The sequence below is a fragment of the Amblyraja radiata genome, chromosome 5 (genome assembly GCF_010909765.2).
Source record: "Amblyraja radiata isolate CabotCenter1 chromosome 5, sAmbRad1.1.pri, whole genome shotgun sequence".
NCBI classification, from domain to species: domain Eukaryota; kingdom Metazoa; phylum Chordata; class Chondrichthyes; order Rajiformes; family Rajidae; genus Amblyraja; species Amblyraja radiata.
In genome coordinates, this window is record NC_045960.1 from 53,812,760 (window position 1) to 53,823,738 (window position 10,979).

Sequence of the window (10,979 nt, forward strand, 5' to 3'; positions counted from 1 at the left end):
TATCAATGTTCAAATAGTAACTTTTCTTTTGATGATGGAAATTTAAAAAAAATGAGATTATTTTTGGTATCTCATTTTTCTTTTATTGTTGTTATCTTGTTATATGTTAGCATAAGGTGTTTTTTATTTATTCTTTTCGTACACTCTGTCTGTAACAAATAGACAACTTTGCACTTTGTTATGTCCTGAAAACTAAATTAAAAAGATTTTGATTTAAAAAAAACATTGTGATAGTACTTGCCTCAACTACCTCCTTCAGCAGCTCATTCCATATACCTACCCCCCTTTATGTAAAAAAAGTTGCCCTTCAGGTTCCTATTAAATCCTTCCCCCCTCACCTTTATCCTGTCATCTGATTCTCCTACTCTAGGTAAGAGACTCTGTGCATTTACTCAATCTATTTCCCTCATGATCTTGTACACCTTTATAAGATCACCCCTCATCCTCCTGCGCTCCAAGGAAAGTCCTAGCTGCCGAACCTTTCCCTATAGCTCTGGCTCTCAAGTCTTGGCAACATCCTCGTAGATCTTTTCTGCACCCTTTCCAACAACAACATTTTTCCTATAACAAGGTGACCAAAACTGAACACAATACTTTAACATTCTTTTTCCCCAGAGATGCTGCCCGACCCGCTGAGGTACTTTTGTAAATCATTATTGTAGAAGTGTGAATTGTGATGCCAGGGGAAGGAATATGGGTGGAAGCAGTTGGGGAGAGGGAGGAGAGAAATGGGAAAGCATCCAGTTGGGGCACTGGAAAGAGTTGAGGTTTGGTGGTAAGTTACCACCAAAATTGGAGAATTCAATGTTCATACAGTTAGATTGTAAGCTACCCAAGTGGAGGTGCTGTTCCTCCAGTTTGAATGTATGTTCACTCTGGCAATCGAAGAGAACCAAGACAGAATGGTTAGCCTGGGAATGGGAGCTAAAATGATTAGAAACCAGGAGATCCAGCAGGGCTTGGTAAACTGTATTGGTCCCATTTACATGATTTTTGATTGCTGTTAATACTGCTTCTGTTGAGGTAGGGGAATGATTTATTTCCCCCAGTCAAAGCTAATGATATTTCAATATTACATGTTGATTCACTGGTCCCCTAAAGTGAATCTTTTAAGTCTATGTTTTCCCCTGGTTAAATTTACATAGTTCACCTGCCCCACCCTCTCAAAGACAATGCACTTATTCAACAAGTCCTTCATTTTAACTTGCATACCATAAAGAAATAGAAACTGCAATTTGTAATGTTTCTGACATATTGATGATACCTTCCAGTGCCTATTTTATTTTGGACTTCCTTCTGGTAACTGCATAATTCTTCACTTACTTTTGCTATTTCCTGTAAAGCCTGTGAAAAAAAAGTACAATATGTAAGGGAGCCCAAATGTCAACTACAGACATAATGTAATTTAAAGAAGGTTACTTACTGCATTCAATACACTGGAGCATTTATTTTTATCATTCTCTGGACTGCCCATATTTTGACTGTGACCATCTTTTTCAAAGCTTTCAAGTGATAGTTCTTCAATGAACAATGAGTCATTTGTGTTCTTTCCCAGGTCTTGATCTGTTGGAGCCTTTAGGGAACAGTGATTATACTTCGATAAAAAATTATGTAAAAATTGGAAGTAATTTAGTTAAATCTGAAAACAACAGCATACAAAAGTAAGCAGAATAAAGCAGACTAAAACAAGCATGAGATGAGTTGACTATCGTAGATTGTGAAATTACATTAAAAGTTATGACAGTGAACAAACAACAGCTAACATTTAAAGAATTCATACAATGTTTAAAAAGCTCATATATTCATTTTGAGATAAAGAAAAACAAGAATAAGGGAAATTACAGTTAAATTAAAGGAAAAATGCATATCAGGTTGCCATAAAATATAGCATCTGCAAATTGGGAAACATTCATAATTCTGCAAAGAATATCAGAGCATTGATTAGGGATTTAAGTTTAGGATTATTATAGTCACGTGCACCAATGTACAGTGGGCAGCATGCTATCCAATCAAATCAGATAATACTATACATAAGTAGAATCAAACCACGCTCAAGTACAATAGGTAGAGCAAAGAGATCGACGCAGAGTGCAGAATACAGTCCTCAGCATTGTAGAGCAGCAGTTCCATAGACAATGTCTGCAATGGAGTTGAGGCACATTGGACAGAATTCTAGCTTATGGAAGAGTAATTCAGAAGCCAGACAGAGGGGAAGAAGGGTTCCTGAAGCTGGTGCTATGCACTTGCAAGGTTCTAAACATAGTGGGGAAATCAGAATATGAAAATAAGTGTGCAAAAAATATGAAATATAAAAAAGTTTCGATAGAGTGATAAAAAGGAAAGGATTAGCTAGATCCATGTGAATTTTAGCTGAGACAAAAATAATAATATTGGGAATAAGAAAATGGAAGAGAAATTAAACATATGTCTCATGGTCATCTTCGTGTAAGACACAGAAAACATCTTGGAATTTACTGATCTCTAAAGGTCTACAGTGAACAAGGAGCTCAAAGAAATTAGCATTGTTAAAAAAAGTAAAAGAGAAATTAATGTTACTGAGAGATAATAAACCTGCTGAACCTACCAACCTGCATACTTTTTAACGAGGTGGCTGTGGAGTTATAGGTGTGCAGTTTATCAACTTCCAAAAGTCTGTTCCCACAGATGAAATGTACCAAATATAACCTCCGTTTAAAAAGGAGGGAGAGCAAAAACAGGAAACTATAGTCTGGTCCACACTAATTTAGTAGCAAAAAAAAAATGCTGGAATTCAATGTTAAGGAACTGACAACAGTAATCAGTGAACAATGCAATTGAACTATTCTACCCACTACTAGAGTGCAGTCCTGAGTTAATATCGACCTCATTGGAGACCCTTGGACCATCTTTGATCGGACTTTACCTTGCATTAAACATTATTCATGTTATTCCTTTTATCATGTATCTGTACGCCGTAGATGGCTCGATTGTAATCATGTATTGTCTTTCCACTGACTGGTTAGCACGCAACAAAAGTTGGCTAGTCACAATACCAAAGGGAAGAAATATTTTCACCCAGAGGGTAGCAAATTATTGGAATTTAGTTTTAAAGCTCTTTGTGAAAGACCAGTATATTCAAGACAGAGACTGTTACTTAAATTGAACTGTAACAGTTAAAATATTCAGTTTTTATGGTTAATCTAAATAACAACATCAATCCTAAATGCATGCACACGTACACTATTCACATGATGCTGGTCTACTTAGCATCACTCAATTCATAGCATTTGAGACAGGAAGCATATAAATGAAGCAGTACCCAATCATCACTTGCATTTTTTCTTTGTCCTCGTTCATTTCTTTGTCCATTCAATTTACATTCTTGTCTTGAATTTACGTCCCAGTAAATCTATGCAGATTGAAAAATATGTGTTCACATGACATGAATTCTTTTACAAAATAGATAGGTTTTGTGATTCTACAATTCACAAGTTATCTATGATTGTCTCAAATACTTAGGCACTCTTGTCAATCTCAGTTAATCATTGTATTACATATACCTGCTCTATCTTCCACTGCATATCCATTAGTTGACTTTCCCATTCCTTTCTTTCATTATCAAAGCACTGAAGTAACTCCATCTTCTCCATGCTCCAATTTATCTTGCCGTTTTCCAACTGCTTGTTCAGATCCATGGTTGCCAGCAAACACTGCTGTTCCGTCACAAGCGAGCCCCTTGTTTTGCGAGGTGTTATTTCCACGCACTGTTTACTTTTCTTTGCTTCTAGCTTTCATTCATTTGGAGAGAAAAAAAGGACTTTGGTGAGTGCTTCACGTTTTGCATCTGGACTGAACCTTATGCTAATTATCGGTAAATTAAATGCACAAACTCAATCGTGTAATAAGGAACTGCTGACCTTGAGTAAAAAGGCAAGAGCACTAAATTTCTCTTTTTTCTTTATTTTACTTTATCTCAACCTTTTAATTAATTCTCACACAATAAAGATCTTTAATCATTTATTTTCATTACTTAAAGGCCTTTTCTGTCAAAAGGCCATGAGAGCATTGAATCACACATAGAATCTAGTTGTAGTCATGGCCTAGAAGTTTGCTCAAAAACTACAGATACCATGAATGTTATTTCTCTAAATTAGATATGCAAGTAATTTACTCAGAATAAGCAAACCTTTCGATCATTGTCGCACTATGGTTGAATGAATATGCATGAATATAGGTAGATACATGGTTTTCAAATTTTTTTACAAATAAAAAACTGAAAAGTGTGGCGTGCAAATGTTTTCAGCCCCATTTACTCTGTTACCCCTAAATAAAATCCAGTGCAACCAATTGCCTTCAGAAGTCACCTAATTAGTAAATAGAGTCCACTTGTGTGTAATCTAATCTCAGTATAAATACAGCTGTTCTGTGAAGGCCTCAGAGGTTTGTTAGAGAACATTAGTGAACAAACAGCATCATGAAGCCCAAGGAACACACCAGACAGGTCAGGGATAAAGTTGTGGAGAAGTTTAAAGCAGGGTTAGGCTATAAAAAAATATCCCAAGCTTTGAACATCTCACGGAGCACTGTTCAATCCATCATCCGAAAATGGAAAGAGTATGGCACAACTGGAAACCTACCAAGACATGGCCGTCCACCTAAACTGACAGGCCGGGCAAGGAGAGCATTGATCAGAGAAGCAGCCAAGGCCCATGGTAACTCTGGAGGAGCTGCAGAGATCAACAGCTCAGGTGGGAGAATCTGTCCACAGGACAACTATTAGTCGTGCACTCCACAAATCGGGCCTTTATGGAAGAGTGGCAAGAAGAAAGCCATTGTTGAAAAAAAGCCATAAGAAGTCCCGTTTGCAGTTTGCCACAAGCCATGTGGGGGACACAGCAAACATGTGGAGGAAGGTGCTCTGGTCAGATGAGACCAAAATTGAAGATTTTGGCCTAAATGCAAAACGCTATGTGTGGCGGAAAACTAACACTGCACATCACCCTGAACACACCATCCCCACTGTGAAACATGGTGGTGGCAGCATCATGCTGTGGGGATGCTTTTCTTCAGCAGGGACAGGGAAGCTGGTCAGAGTTGATGGGAAGATGGATGGAGCCAAATACAGGGCAATCTTGGAAGAAAACCTGTTAGAGTCTGCAAAAGACTTGAGACTGGGGCGGAGGTTCACCTTCCAGCAGGACAACGACCCTAAACATACAGCCAGAGCTACAATGGAATGGTTTAGATCAAAGCATATTCATGTGTTAGAATGGCCCAGTCAAAGTCCAGACCTAAATCCAATTGAGAATCTCTGGCAAGGCTTGAAAATTGCTGTTCACAGATGCTCTCCATCCAATCTGACTGAGCTTGAGCTATTTTGCAAAGAAGAATGGGCAAAAATTTCAGTCTCTAGATGAGAAAAGCTGGTAGAGACATACCCCAAAAGACTTGCAGCTGTAATTGCAGCGAAAGGTGGTTCTACAAAGTATTGACTCAGGGGGGCTGAATACTTTTGCACGCCACACTTTTCAGTTTTTTATTTGTAAAAAAATTTGAAAACCATGTTTCATTTTCCTTCCACTTCACAATTATGCACCACTTTGTGTTGGTCTATCACATAAAATCCCAATAAATACATTTACGTTTGTGGTTGTAACGTGACAAAATGTGGAAAAGTTCAAGGGGTATGAATACTTTTGCAAGCCACTGTAGGTGGTGATGTGGAGAGATAAAGAACAATGAATGAAAGATATGCAAAAAAGTAATGATGATAAAGGAAACAGGCCATTGTTAGCTGTTTGTTGGGTGAACATAAGATGCTAGTGAGACTTGGGCGGGGGAGGGATAGAGAGAGAGGGAATGCCAGGGCCATCTGAAGTGAGAGAAATCAATATTCATACCACTGGGCTGTAAGCTGCCCAAGCGAAATATGAGATGCTCCTCCAATTTGCGTTTAGCCTCACTCTGACAATGGAGGAGACCGAGGACAGAAAGGTCTGTGTAGGAATGGGAAGGAGAATTAAAGTGTCCAGCAACCGGGAGATCAGGCTGGTTCACGCGGGCTAAGCAAAGGTGTTCCGCGAAATAATCGCCCAGTCAGCGTTTGGTCTCGCCGATGTATAAGGGTCCACATCTTGAACAACGGATACATTAGATGAGATTGGAGGAGGTGCAAGTGAACCTCAGCCTAACCTAAAAGGACTGTCGGAGTCACTGGACAGAGTCGAGGGAGGAGGTACAGCGACAGGTGTTGCATCTTCTGCGGTTGCAGGGGAAGGTTCCTGGGGAGGAGGTGGTTTTGGTGGGAAGGGATGAGTTAACCAAGGAGTTGCAGAGGAAACGGTCTCTGCGGAAGGGGGAAAGGGGCGGAGATGGGAAAATGTGGCTAATGGTGGGATCCCATTGAAGGTGACAGAGATTTCGGAGGATTATGTGTTGTCTGCAACGGCTGATGGGGTGGAAGGTAAGGACTACGGGGACTCTGTTTTTGTTGCGACTGGGGGGGAGGGGAGCAAGGGCAGAGCTGCAGGGTACCGAGGAGACACGAGTGAGGGCCTTATCTATGAGGGGAGAGGGAAACCCCCGTTCCCTAAAGAATGGGGACATATCCGATGTTCTGGTGTGGAACACCTCATCTTGGGCGCAGATGCAACGTAGACGGAGGAATTGGGAGTAGGGAATAGAGTCTTTGCAGGAAGCAGGGTGGGAAGAAGTGTAATCGAGATAGTTGTGGCAGTGGGTTTGTAATAGACGTCAGTCAACAGTCTATTTCTTGTGATGGAGACTGTGAGATGAAGAAAGGGGAAGAAGGTGTCGGAGATGGTCCAAGTAAATTTGAGTGCAGGATGAAAATTGGTGATGAAGTTGATGAAGTCGATGAGTTCTGCATGGGTGCAAGAGGTAGCACTGATGCAGTCATCAATGTAATGGTGATAGAGTTCGGGGATAGGGCCAGTGTACGCCTGTATCAGGGATTGTTCAGCATACCCTACAAAGAGGCAGGCATAGCTGGGCCCCATGCAGGTGCCCATAGCTACGCCTTGGACTTGGAGGAAGTGGGAGGAGTCAAAGGAGAAGTTGTTAAGGGTGAGGATCAGCTCCGCTAAACGGAGTAGCGTGTTAGTGGAGGGAGATTGGATGGTTCTGCGATCGAGGAAGAAACGGAGGGCTTTAAGGAGTGGGGGCTCGGAAAGCGGAAGTCATTAAAGAGACGAAAGGCATGTGAGATATCTTGGACATAGGTCGTGAGAGATTGGACCAGGAGGGATGGGATGGGGTTGAGGTATGTGGAAATCATTTCCGTGGGACAAGAGCAGGCAGAAACAATGGGTCTGTGGAATGTGGGTTGCGTATTGCAGAATAACTAATGAGTCAGTATATTGATCTGCAGGTAAGTACACCATTTTGTCACGCACTACCTTTTATATGGAATAGTCCCGCACAGAATTAGGCATTTTGGCCCACAAGGTCTGTGCTGACCATGAGATCAACTTAAACTACTCCTAGCTGCCTGCACATGGTCTATATCTATCCATCCCCTACATATTCAAGTGCCTTCCCAAATGTCCCTTTATCATGTCTGCTTCCACCTCCTCTTGACAATGTTGTCCAGGCACCTACTACTTTCTGTCTAAACACAAACTTGTTTTGAAGAACTCCTTCAATCTTTCCCCCTCTCACCTCAACTATTCAACAATTCCATGCTGGGAAAAAAGATCCTACTCTAACTATGCCTCTCATAATTTTATAAACTTAGAGGAAGACAAAAGTGCTGGAGAAACTCAAAGTGTGTAGCAGCATCTTTGGAGCGAAGGAAATAGGCAACGTTTCGGGCCGAAAACCTTCTTCAGACTGAAGTTTCTCCAGCATCTGCAGTTCCTTCTTAAACATTTTATAAACTTATATCAGGTCTCCCCTCAGCCTCCAACACTCCACAGAAAGCAATCCAAGTTTGCCTAACCTCTCTTTATAGCTACACTTCTTTAATCCAGGCAATATCCTGGCAAACTGTTTTGAATCCTCCCCAAAGCCCCAACAATAAAATACTCATGACTCTTGACATCCTTCCTTTCATGCAGTGACCAGAACTGCTCACAATACTCCAAATGTGGCCAATCTACAGTTTTATACAACTGCAACATGACTTACTGAATTTTGCACTTGATGCTCGTATCAATGAACGCAAGCATAGCACATGTCTTTTTCAACGGTACCTGGACATGGCGCCGACAGACAAGAAACCGAAGCAAAGAAGTTGAAGCCAAAGAACGGAATGGAAACGAGGCCGAAACGCCAATAAACCGAAAGAGTCCGAAGATGAAACGCCTACTAACCGAAAGGATGGGACGCCTAAAAGCAAACTAACCGAAAGGGCGGGACGCCTAAATCCCAAGGAACCGAAAAGCTGCATCGCCTAAAAGCAAACTTACCGAATGGCCGCTCTGTCGAAACGCCACCTACCCGAAAGGTGGCGTCGCCTACAGGCCAAAGGACCGACTGCCGCTCAACAGAAAAGTCCAATAACGGACTTGACATTGCCGGGGGGCGGGACCTGTCAACGATTGGTCCAGACCCCCGCGTCCATCACATCACTGTGAAGGGATGAACATTGTCCCAAACATCCGTTCCACCCGACCCGCAGCCCGCGGAGAGTGGCCATGGGAGAGTGGGGGCTGTCCCGAGCGATGCACACCTTTGGCTGCTTTCAACTTGGTGCTTTGGTTCAGATTGCCCAGTCATCTATGGCTTGTGTGGGAAAATGAACCCCATGAGAGGGGGGGAGAGGAGGGGAAGAGAGAGGAGGAGATAGAGAAGAGTGGAGAGAGAGGAGGAGAGAGAAGGGAGAGAGAGAAGGGGGAGAGAGAGAAGGGAGGGAGAGAGATGAGGGGAAGAGATGAGGAGAGAGAGAAGAGTGGAGAGAGAGGAGGAGATAGAGAAGAGGGGAGAGATAGGAGGAGAGAGAAGGGAGAGAGAGAAGGGGGAGAGAGAGAAGGGAGGGAGAGAGAGGAGGGGAAGAGAGAGGAGGAGATAGAGAAGAGTGGAGAGAGAGGAGAGAAAGAAGAGGGGAGAGAGAAGGGAGGGAGAGCGGGAGGAGACAGAGAGGAGGGGAGAGAGGGGAGAGAGAAGGGGGAGACGGGAGTGTGGGGTTCATTTTCCCACACAAGCCATAGGTGACTGGGCAATCTGAACCCAAGCACCAAGTTGAAAGCGGCCGAAGGTGTGCAGCCCCCACTCTCGCACGGCCACCCTCCGCGGGCTGCGGGTCGGGTGGAACGGAGGTTTGGGACAATGTTCATGCTTTCACAGTGATGTGATGGACGCGGGGGTCTGGACCAATCGCTGACGTCCCGCCCCCCGGCAACGTCAAGTCCGTTATTGGACTTTCCTGTTGAGCGGCAGTCGGTCCTTTGGCCTGTAGGCGACGCCGCCTTTCGGGTAGGTGGCGTTTTTCGACAGAGCGGCCATTCGGTAAGTTTGCTTTTAGGCGACGCAGCTTTTCGGTTCCTTGGGTTTTAGGCGTCCCGCCCTTTCGGTTAGTTTGCGTTTAGGCATCCCTTTCGGCTAGTTTGCGTTTCGTCTTCGGACTCTTTCGGTTTATTGTCGTTTCGGCCTCGTTTCCATTCCGTTCTTTGGCTTCGACTTCTTTGCTTCGGCCTCTCGTCCGTCGGCGCCACGTCCGCACACGTTTTCAACATCTATTCAGTTTACGTTGCTACTTCAGGGAGCTATGAACCTGTACACCATGATCTGAAGAAGGGTCTCGACCCGAAACGTCACCTATTTCTTCGCTCCATAGATGATGCCTCACCCGCTAAGTTTCTCCAGCATTTTTATCTACCTTCGATTTTTCCAGCATCTGCAGTTCTTTCTTAAACAAACTGTATACCAAGATTCCTCTGTAGATCATGCTTCTAAGAATCCTTCCATTTCCTGTATACCTCCCCCTTATGTTTGACCCCCCAAAGTGCAACACCTCGAACTAGGGTGGATTAAACTCCATCTGCCTAGTCTGGATTGAACTTCATCTGCCAAGTCAAAATTAATCCCATTTCTCCCAATCTTTTGGATCAGTCTATCATGTGTGATCAGGTCAAATACCTCACCAAAGTCCATGTATACAACATTCCCTGCCTTACCCACATCAATCATTTTCATCATATCGTCAGAATATTCAGTTAAATTTGTAAGACATGACCTGCCCCGCACAAACCCATGCTCACTGCCTCTAATAAGGCCATGTTTTTTCCAAATGTTGGGTAAATCCTATTCCTAAAAGTCCTCTCCCAATAGCCTCTCCACCAAGATGAAAGGTTCTCAGCCTGTAATTTGATGGATTATCCTTAAAGCCTTTCTTGAATAATGGAATCACATTGGCTACTTTTCAGTCCTCTGGGACCTCACTTATGGCCAAAAAGTTTATGAATGAATGAATAAGTTTATTGGCCAAGTATTCACATACAAGGAATTTGCCTTGGTGCTCCACCTGTAAGTGACAACATGACATACTGTGACAGTTAAGAATGATACATAAAACATTAATAATAAATCATTATTGATTAAACATGTGAATTAAATAAAATACCAGAGTAAAAGGAGGCTACAGATTTTTGGTTATTGGGTAGAGCTACTACTCGTGGAAAAAAGCTGTTTTTATGTCTGGCTATGGCAGCTTTGACAGTCCGGAGTCGCCTTCCTGAGGGAAGTGATTCAAAGAGTTTGTGGCCAGGGTGAGAGGGGTCAGAGATGATCTTACCCGCTCGCTTCCTGGCCCTTGCAGTGTACAGTTCGTCAATGGAGAGAAGGTTGCAGCCAGTAACCTTCTCAGCCAGTAACCTTCTCGCTGCAGCCTCCGGGTGTTGTGCTTGGTGGCTGAGCCAAACCAGACCATGATGGAGAAGGTAAGGACAGACTCTACAATGTCCGTATAGAATTGGACCATCATTGCCTGTGGTAGATTGTGCTTCCTCAGCTGCCGCAAGAAGTACAGGAAGTACATCCTC

The 10,979-nt window shown here is 43.1% G+C and overlaps 1 protein-coding gene across 2 annotated transcripts in view; it reads right to left on the reverse strand.

The window, feature by feature from the left end:
- Window positions 1-1,552: 1,552 nt before the first annotated feature.
- Window positions 1,553-10,979, reverse strand: part of soga3 (SOGA family member 3) — a 101,705-nt gene continuing 92,278 nt past the window's right edge. The window contains exons 11-12 of one of the 2 annotated variants that reach the window (XM_033021225.1): window positions 3,299-3,388; window positions 1,553-1,573 (exon numbers count right to left, since the gene is read on the reverse strand). The gene's annotated coding sequence lies outside the window, so the exon portion shown is untranslated. Of the gene's footprint in view, window positions 1,574-3,298; window positions 3,389-3,747; window positions 3,768-10,979 lie in introns of those variants that run through there. The other variant, XM_033021227.1, reaches the window with a different exon arrangement.